Below are 10,000 nucleotides of genomic sequence, written 5' to 3' on the forward strand. Positions count from 1 at the left end.
ATCTGTCATCAGAGGGAGAGTAGCTCTATAAACCATCTGTCATCAGAGGGAGAGTAGCTCTATAAACCATCTGTCATCAGAGGGGAGAGTAGCTCTATAAACCATCTGTCATCAGAGAGGAGAGTAGCTCTATAAACCATCTGTCATCAGAGGGGAGAGTAGCTCTATAAACCATCTGTCATCAGAGGGGAGAGTAGCTCTATAAACCATCTGTCATCAGAGGGGAGAGTAGCTCTATAAACCATCTGTCATCAGAGGGGAGAGTAGCTCTATAAACCATCTGTCATCAGAGGGGAGAGTAGCTCTATAAACCATCTGTCATCAGAGGGGAGAGTAGCTCTATAAACCATCTGTCATCAGAGGGGAGAGTAGCTCTATAAACCATCTGTCATCAGAGGGGAGAGTAGCTCTATAAACCATCTGTCATCAGAGGGAGTAGCTCTATAAACCATCTGTCATCAGAAAGAGTAGCTCTATAAACCATCTGTCATCAGAAAGAGTAGCTCTAGGGCGGTTAGGTGGCCGAGCGGAGATTGCGTTCGTCACCAACCCCGGAGCTGTGAGCTGGATTCGCCTGTTCGAATCCAGCTCACAGCTCCGGGGTTGTCACCAGCTTGGCTGGCCGTCCGCACTAATACAATTGGCTGTATTAGAGGGTGGGAGAAGCTGGCGGGGTGGGTCCGGGTCGTTGTAAACAGCGACTCCTACAGTTCGGTCGGGGCGCCTGCTAAGCGCGGATAGGACTTGAGGGGGATAGTGTGATCCTCCCACACGCTACGCCCTCTCAATGAGAATCCGCGCTGCCAGGTGAAAAGAAGCGGTGATTGGCTGGACGTGTGTCGGAGGAAGCACGTGGTAGCCTCCACTCTCCCAGATGATCTGACTGTGGGGGGTAAGTGCGCAGCGACCAGGAAGGGACTGGGAATTGGCATACGACTAACATTGGGATGGGAGAAAATCGGAGGAAAATGGAGGGGGAAAAAGATCAAAAAAAAAAAAAAAAAATAGTAGCTCTATAAACCATCTGTCATCAGAGAGAGTAGCTCTATAAACCATCTGTCATCAGAGGGAGTAGCTCTATAAACCATCTGTCATCAGAGGAGAGAGTAGCTCTATAAACCATCTGTCATCAGAGGAGAGAGTAGCTCTATAAACCATCTGTCATCAGAGGGGAGAGTAGCTCTATAAACCATCTGTCATCAGAGAAGAGAGTAGCTCTATAAACCATCTGTCATCAGAGGGGAGAGTAGCTCTATAAACCATCTGTCATCAGAGGGGAGAGTAGCTCTATAAACCATCTGTCATCAGAGGGGAGAGGAGCAGAGGACGAAGGTGGAGCCCATCGCGGTTTTAATCTGCATTCTGTTTGTCCTGTGTAGCTCACAGTAGAGGATGTGCAGTGTAATGATACCAGCGTGTGTGTGTGTGTGCATGTGCGTGTGCGTGTGTGTGCGTGCGCGCGCGAGGGAGAGTATTCTGCTGTTGGAACTTTTTTTTATGTCTTATTTGAGGGAAATGGTAAAGAAAAACAGCTGCAAACAGCGATCTGCGGGTTTCAAGCCAATAGTGATCATTAGGATTGCAAAATAAGTTCACACACATGGTTCAGCAGTGTTATGAAGCATGATAATGCAAATAACACAGCCCAAAGCCGACAGACAAGGGCAAATGTAAATGGTAAATGGCTGCATTTATATATAGCGATTTTATCCAAAGTGCTTTACAATTTGTGCCTCACATTTTACCCATTCACTCACACATTCACACACCCGAGCCGACTCCCGCAGCCGCCAAATGTTAACAGGTTATACTAACTTTAATAAGCTTCATTCAATAAGGATCCACAGTAGGTTTGGTAGCTATGGTTTAGGAGAAGATGTCAAAAATGTGTTTTACATTAAATCCAAGATGGTGGAAAAATCCAATATGGCAAACTTTTTTTTTTTATATTTTTTTTATTATTGCAAAACAAAAATGATTAAAAGTCAGTACTCAACACACAATGCATAATGAAACTTTCAGTAAAGGTGGTTAAAATACATGCAAGTACAGAAACAAGATAAAACAAAAATAGTCTATAATAACATTTTAACCGTATACAGTGTATATCCAGCAAAATTACAATTATATAAATGTTAGTATAGAATATACCCCTAATACCTATTTTCTAAAACCCTACACACATATGCTCCAGCTCGAACCCCCCCCCTCCCGGACCCCCTCTTGGATAGTACCTCCATTATCCCTCACTCCTAACCAGACACTACCATTATAAGCTAGCTTTTATTCTCTCCACCACTTCTACCCACATTGACATTTTGGATTCATTGAGACCCAGAATTCCTGCTGTAGATATTTCTTGATATATCACATCGAGATATGTAAGAAACCACACTTTTCGGCACATTTTTTCCGGTTGAAACCAACGTGATGCGATCAGTTTTTTAGCTACTGTGATACCCGATAAAACCAATCTCTTTAGTTGTGGATTCACTGCAAACTCAAAAACATCATTCAATAGTAATACCGAGGGGTGTACAGGTATATTCCAAGATACGAGTGTTGATAATTGTTGGGACACATCTTTCCAGAATGCCTTAACTGGTGGGCAGTCCCAATACATGTGCATAAATGTTCCTTCGTCCCCATTTGTACATTGGGAGCATTTGGAGTCTTGTTTAAGCCCCATTTTGCACAGCCTTATAGGAGTCAAGTATGTCCTGTGAATATAGTTCAGATTGATTTGTTGATGATCCGGGTTCCTTGATGTAAGTCGGACATTTGCCCAGGCTCCTTGCCAATCAAAGTCATTTTCCAGGTCTGGTATATCCCTCCTCCAGACAGTGTCTAGTTGAAGGGTTTCATACGAGGACGTTAGTAATTGATAATAAAAACCTGATACAAAACCTCCCAATGTTTCTCTTTCATAGAAAAATTTGTGGTATCTGTGGTGTTCAATTGGTATGAGTAATGGAACACCGTGAGACCTCAGACAAAGTCGTAACTGTATGTAAAAAAGCCATGTGGACTCGGTGAGGTTAAACTTTGTGCATATTTCGACATAACTACAGAGGCCCTGGTTATTAAAAATATCCCCTAATGAGTGTATGCCTTGCTCTTCCCATATAGGGAATCTTATAGGGCGTTTTCCCATTAAGAGTGCATTGTTATTGAATATGGGAGTGTGATTATGCCATTCTTGAGGGTTAGGATATTTCTTTTGTGTTTCCCGCCATGTTCTGATTGCATGGGTAATTATTGGGCCAAATTCTCGCTCACAATGCTTGATTGAAAGTTTAGTGTGTGCTATGTCTTTCAGTCTCTGTGGGGCAACTATGTTTTCTTCTAATTCTCTCCAAGATACCAAAGCCTGGGGGTCAAACCATATCTTCAATGGTCTTAATGTGAAAGCCTTAAAATATTGTAAAAAATCTGGAACTGCCATGCCACCGTCTGCTTTATTTCTCTGTGCGGTGGATCTTTTTATGCGAGGTGGTTTGTTATTCCAAATAAATTTGTATGTGGAGGTTTGTAATCTTTTCCAGTAGCCCTCTGGAGGAGGTAACGGAAGCATTGAGCTGAAGAAATTGATTCTTGGTAATACATCCATCTTAACTATTGATACCCTTGCCTGTACTGAGTTTTTAAGTTTTGCCCACCTGTCCAGGTCGTCTTTGATTTTGTTCTGTATTTTTGTGTAATTGTGCTTCACCGTTTGTCTTATGGTGGGAAATATTTCCACACCCAAGCATCTAAAATTTTTGACCATGGGTATCGCACCTGGGAGGGTTGTGTCTTTTTTTGCACTGATGTTAAGAGGAAGAAAAGCCGACTTCGGCCAATTTATTTTAAATCCCGATAAATCACCAAAGTTCTCTATCAACTTGAGTATATGCGGCAATGTGTTGTTGGGGTTTTGCATGAACAATATTACGTCGTCCGCATATAAACTAATTTTATGTTGTGTGCCCTTGATTACTATTGGTTCTATGTGTTGGGATTGTCTTATAAATTGTGCTAAAGGTTCTAATGATAGATCGAATAGTCCGGGACTAAGAGGGCAACCCTGTCTGGCTGAGCGTGATACCGGAAATCAATATGGCAAACTTTATGGGTTCTTGAGGCAAATTTGTAGAGGGCGGCATAGAGATGGATGTCTGTATCAAGTTTTCGCATACGTCGAACTCACGGTGCAGTTCTGACCTTTTAAAGTTGACCTTTAATTATAGCGCCCCCTTTTGACCAAAGGGGTCATATTTGTTGGGGGCCATTTGCACACAACTTCCAATCAATGGGTCAAAGTTCATGTTGCTACCATTTACCATCTCACGGGAATTAGCAAAACCAATGCTGAAGGAGAAAAAGAAATTCACACAAAAACAATAGGGTCTCTGCACTTGAAACCCTAATGATCATGCTGCTGAAAGGAACGAATAGCAGCACGCTGCACTGCACATCAGCAGTGTGGGATGAAGATGGTGAGGAAGAGGAGGATGAGAGGACGGGGAGGGGGAGTAAAATGAGGCGGGGGGGATAAGTCGCAGCGAGATGCGAGTATTAAGTATTTGTTCCAGTCAATTTAGATACAATTCCATTCAATTCAATTTAACTGTATTGTCCCCATAGGGAAATCCTTTCTACAAGTGATTAAAAACAATACATACATAAACACAACATTAGTGAATGTTCAATAATAATATTATCACCGGCATCATCTGTCTCTAGGGAATGCAATTTGACCAAATCTATTGTACACGGGACAAAACCTTTCATTCTGTTTGACTCAGCCTTAGGGAGTCTATACCTGCATGCTGCGGACTATAGCTGCAGAGTCCCTCCACAGAGGGTGAGTGACAATCTAAGGCTTACGTCTTCCTAAATGAAGGATGAGTGGGGCAATCTAGGATTGGGGCAACAATGGCTCAGGAGATAGAGCGGTCATCTGGTAATTGGAAGGTTCCCGGCCGGTTCTATTCCGGCTTCTCCCGGCAGTGTGTCGAAGTGTCCTTGACATTTAACCCCTAACTGCTCCCAATGAGCAGGTTCGCACCTTGCTCTGCTGCCTGTGTGTGATGCATGATAAATGGTAAATGGTGCATTTTATATAGCGCTTTTATCCAAAGTGCTTTCAATTTGTTCCTCACATTCACCCATTCACTCACACATTCACACACTGACGGTGGAGGCAACCATGCAAGGTGCCAACCTGCTCATCGGGAGCAGTTAGGTGTTAAGTGTCTTGCCCAAGGACACTTCGACACGCTGCCCAGGAAGAGCGGGGATTTAACTGGGAACCTTCGGATTACCAGACGACTGCTCTACCTCCAAGAAGTATTTTTACTCTCAAGTACTGTACTTAAGTACAATTTAGAGCGACTTGTACTTGAGTATTTTCATTTTAGGGAACTTTATACTTTTACTTAACTACATTTCAAAGGAAATATTGTACTTTTTACTCTTAGATTATATACTTTCATATTTGAAGCCTGTCAACTTCAAGAGGAGCGTAATCAGAGCAGCATCACTGGACCACATACCACTTTAACATAACCTTTAATCAGAGCAGCACAACTGGACGACATACCACTTTAACATAACCTTTAATCAGAGCAGCATCACTGGACGACATACCACTTTAACATAACCTATAGAAGTCAATGGATCGAGGTATGAAACGCTCCCAAGCGCTTGAATACACAAATATCATGTAGAATGCATACTTGCAAATACTTCTCTACTTTTACCTAAAGTAGAATTTGAATGGAGGACTTTGTACTCATTTATCTGGGTATTTGTACTTTTACTTAAGGAACCGTGTACTTCTTCCACCACAGCCATTAGGATTGGTCTGGCTCTTCCTTCACTGCTCAAGCGTGTGTTGCATTGGGGGCAGTACCTATATGTCACATCAGTGAATGTTATGGTTACCATGGCCTTTTCTGGTTACCGTGGCTATATAATCCAGCTTGCTCCCGTTTGTGGTGGACAGGTTTTCAAACCGTGTAGCCGTGTCATGATCCTTGTGTGTGTGTGTGTGTGTGTGTGTGTGTGTGTGTGTGTGTGTGTGTGTGTGTGTGTGTGTGTGTGTGTGTGTGTGTGTGTGTGTGTGTGTGTGTGTGTGTGTGTGTGTGTGTGTGTGTGTGTGTGTGTGTGTGTGTGTCTGTGTCTGTGTGTGTGTGTGTGTGTGTGTGTCTGTGTCTGTGTCTGTGTGTGTGTGTGTGTGTGTGTGTGTGTGTGTGTGTGTGTGTGTGTGTGTGTGTGTGTGTGTGTGTGTGTGTGTGTGTGTGTGTGTCAGTTCAGTCAGTATGTTCTTCCTGTGCCCCAGGACAGTTCAGTCAGTATGTTCTTCCTGTGCCCCAGGACAGTTCAGTCAGTATGTTCTTCCTGTGCCCCAGGACGGTTCAGTCAGTATGTTCTTCCTGTGTCTCAGGACAGTTCAGTCAGTATGTTCTTCCTGTGCCCCAGGACAGTTCAGTCAGTATCTTCTTCCTGTGCCCCGGGACAGTTCAGTCAGTATGTTCTTCCTGTGCCCCAGGACAGTTCAGTCAGTATCTTCTTCCTGTGCCCCAGGACAGTTCAGTCAGTATGTTCTTCCTGTGCCCCAGGACAGTTCAGTCAGTATCTTCTTCCTGTGCCCCAGGACAGTTCAGTCAGTATGTTCTTCCTGTGCCCCAGGACAGTTCAGTCAGTATGTTCTTCCTGTGCCCCAGGACAGTTCAGTCAGTATGTTCTTCCTGTGTCTCAGGACAGTTCAGTCAGTATGTTCTTCCTGTGCCCCAGGACAGTTCAGTCAGTATGTTCTTCCTGTGCCCCAGGACAGTTCAGTCAGTATGTTCTTCCTGTGCCCCAGGACAGTTCAGTCAGTATGTTCTTCCTGTGCCCGAGACAGTTCAGTCAGTATGTTCTTCCTGTGCCCCAGGACAGTTCAGTCAGTATCTTCTTCCTGTGCCCCAGGACAGTTCAGTCAGTATGTTCTTCCTGTGCCCCAGGACAGTTCAGTCAGTATCTTCTTCCTGTGCCCCAGGACAGTTCAGTCAGTATGTTATTCCTGTGCCCCGGGACGGTTCAGTCAGTATGTTCTTCCTGTGCCCCAGGACAGTTCAGTCAGTATGTTCTTCCTGTGCCCCAGGACAGTTCAGTCAGTATGTTCTTCCTGTGCCCCGGGACGGTTCAGTCAGTATGTTCTTCCTGTGCCCCGGGACGGTTCAGTCAGTATGTTCTTCCTGTGCCCCGGGACAGTTCAGTCAGTATGTTCTTCCTGTGCCCCAGGACGGTTCAGTCAGTATGTTCTTCCTGTGCCCCAGGACAGTTCAGTCAGTATGTTCTTCCTGTGCCCCAGGACAGTTCAGTCAGTATGTTCTTCCTGCGCCCCAGGACGGTTCAGTCAGTATGTTCTTCCTGTGCCCCAGGACAGTTCAGTCAGTATGTTCTTCCTGTGCCCCAGGACAGTTCAGTCAGTATGTTCTTCCTGTGCCCCAGGACAGTTCAGTCAGTATGTTCTTCCTGTGCCCCAGGACAGTTCAGTCAGTATGTTCTTCCTGTGCCCCAGGACGGTTCAGTCAGTATGTTCTTCCTGTGCCCCAGGACAGTTCAGTCAGTATGTTCTTCCTGTGCCCCAGGACAGTTCAGTCAGTGTTCTTCCTGCGCCCCGGGACAGTTCAGTCAGTATGTTCTTCCTGTGTCTCAGGACAGTTCAGTCAGTATGTTCTTCCTGTGCCCCGGGACAGTTCAGTCAGTATGTTCTTCCTGTGCCCCGGGACAGTTCAGTCAGTATGTTCTTCTTGCGCCCCGGGACAGTTCAGTCAGTATGTTCTTCCTGTGCCCCAGGACAGTTCAGTCAGTATGTTCTTCCTGCGCCCCAGGACAGTTCAGTCAGTATGTTCTTCCTGTGCCCCGGGACAGTTCAGTCAGTATGTTCTTCCTGTGCCCCAGGACAGTTCAGTCAGTATGTTCTTCCTGTGCCCCAGGACAGTTCAGTCAGTATGTTCTTCCTGTGCCCCAGGACAGTTCAGTCAGTATGTTCTTCCTGCGCCCCAGGACAGTTCAGTCAGTATGTTCTTCCTGTGCTCCAGGACAGTTCAGTCAGTATGTTCTTCCTGTGCCCCAGGACAGTTCAGTCAGTATGTTCTTCCTGTGCCCCGGGACAGTTCAGTCAGTATGTTCTTCCTGCGCCCCAAGACAGTTCAGTCAGTATGTTCTTCCTGTGCCCCAGGACAGTTCAGTCAGTATGTTCTTCCTGTGCCCCGGGACAGTTCAGTCAGTATGTTCTTCCTGTGCCCCAGGACAGTTCAGTCAGTATGTTCTTCCTGTGCTCCAGGACAGTTCAGTCAGTATGTTCTTCCTGTGCCCCAGGACAGTTCAGTCAGTATGTTCTTCCTGTGCCCCAGGACAATTCAGTCAGTATGTTCTTCCTGTGCCCCAGGACAGTTCAGTCAGTATGTTCTTCCTGTGCCCCGGGACAGTTCAGTCAGTATGTTCTTCCTGTGCCCCGGGACAGTTCAGTCAGTATGTTCTTCCTGTGCCCCAGGACAGTTCAGTCAGTATGTTCTTCCTGTGCCCCAGGACAATTCAGTCAGTATGTTCTTCCTGTGCCCCAGGACAGTTCAGTCAGTATGTTCTTCCTGTGCCCCAGGACAGTTCAGTCAGTATGTTCTTCCTGTGCTCCAGGACAGTTCAGTCAGTATGTTCTTCCTGTGCCCCAGGACGGTTCAGTCAGTATGTTCTTCCTGTTCCTCAGAACAGTTCAGTCAGTATGTTCTTCCTGTTCCTCAGAACAGTTCAGTCAGTATGTTCTTCCTGTGCCCCAGGACAGTTCAGTCAGTATGTTCTTCCTGTGCCCCGGGACAGTTCAGTCAGTATGTTCTTCTTGCGCCCCGGGACAGTTCAGTCAGTATGTTCTTCCTGTGCCCCAGGACAGTTCAGTCAGTATGTTCTTCCTGTCCCCCGGGACAGTTCAGTCAGTATGTTCTTCCTGTGCCCCGGGATGGTTCAGTCAGTATGTTCTTCCTGTGCCCCAGGACAGTTCAGTCAGTATGTTCTTCCTGTGCCCCGGGACGGTTCAGTCAGTATGTTCTTCCTGTGCCCCAGGACAGTTCAGTCAGTATGTTCTTCCTGTGCCCCAGGACAGTTCAGTCAGTATGTTCTTCCTGTGCCCCAGGACAGTTCAGTCAGTATGTTCTTCCTGTGCCCCAGGACAGTTCAGTCAGTATGTTCTTCCTGTGCTCCAGGACAGTTCAGTCAGTATGTTCTTCCTGTGCCCCAGGACAGTTCAGTCAGTATGTTCTTCCTGTGCCCCGGGACAGTTCAGTCAGTATGTTCTTCCTGTGCCCCAGGACGGTTCAGTCAGTATGTTCTTCCTGTGCCCCGAGACAGTTCAGTCAGTATGTTCTTCCTGTGCCCCAGGACAGTTCAGTCAGTATGTTCTTCCTGCGCCCCAGGACAGTTCAGTCAGTATGTTCTTCCTGTGCCCCAGGACAGTTCAGTCAGTATGTTCTTCCAGTGCCCCAGGACAGTTCAGTCAGTATGTTCTTCCTGTCCCCCAGGACAGTTCAGTCAGTATGTTCTTCCTGTGCCCCAGGACGGTTCAGTCAGTATGTTCTTCCTGTGCCCCAGGACGGTTCAGTCAGTATGTTCTTCCTGTGCCCCGGGACAGTTCAGTCAGTATGTTCTTCCTGTGCCCCAGGACAGTTCAGTCAGTATGTTCTTCCTGTGCCCCAGGACAGTTCAGTCAGTATGTTCTTCCTGTGCCCCGGGACAGTTCAGTCAGTATGTTCTTCCTGTGCCCCGGGACGGTTCAGTCAGTGTCTGGGAACAGGCACCACTCTCCCCTAAAGCTAGACGTCAAAGAGAGAGCCCTCACTGGGATGTAGAATCTGAGGCTGCTCCATAGACAATGAATGGGGCTCCGACTTCATGAGGCCATAAAACGTTTGCGTGAGCTCACAAATCAAGTTTTAGTTCTGGTTTTAGACATTCTAGCGATGTTAGAATATAAGCATTA

The sequence above is a fragment of the Notolepis coatsorum genome, assembly GCF_963971535.1.
Source record: "Notolepis coatsorum genome assembly, chromosome: 16".
NCBI classification, from domain to species: Eukaryota; Metazoa; Chordata; class Actinopteri; order Aulopiformes; family Paralepididae; genus Notolepis; species Notolepis coatsorum.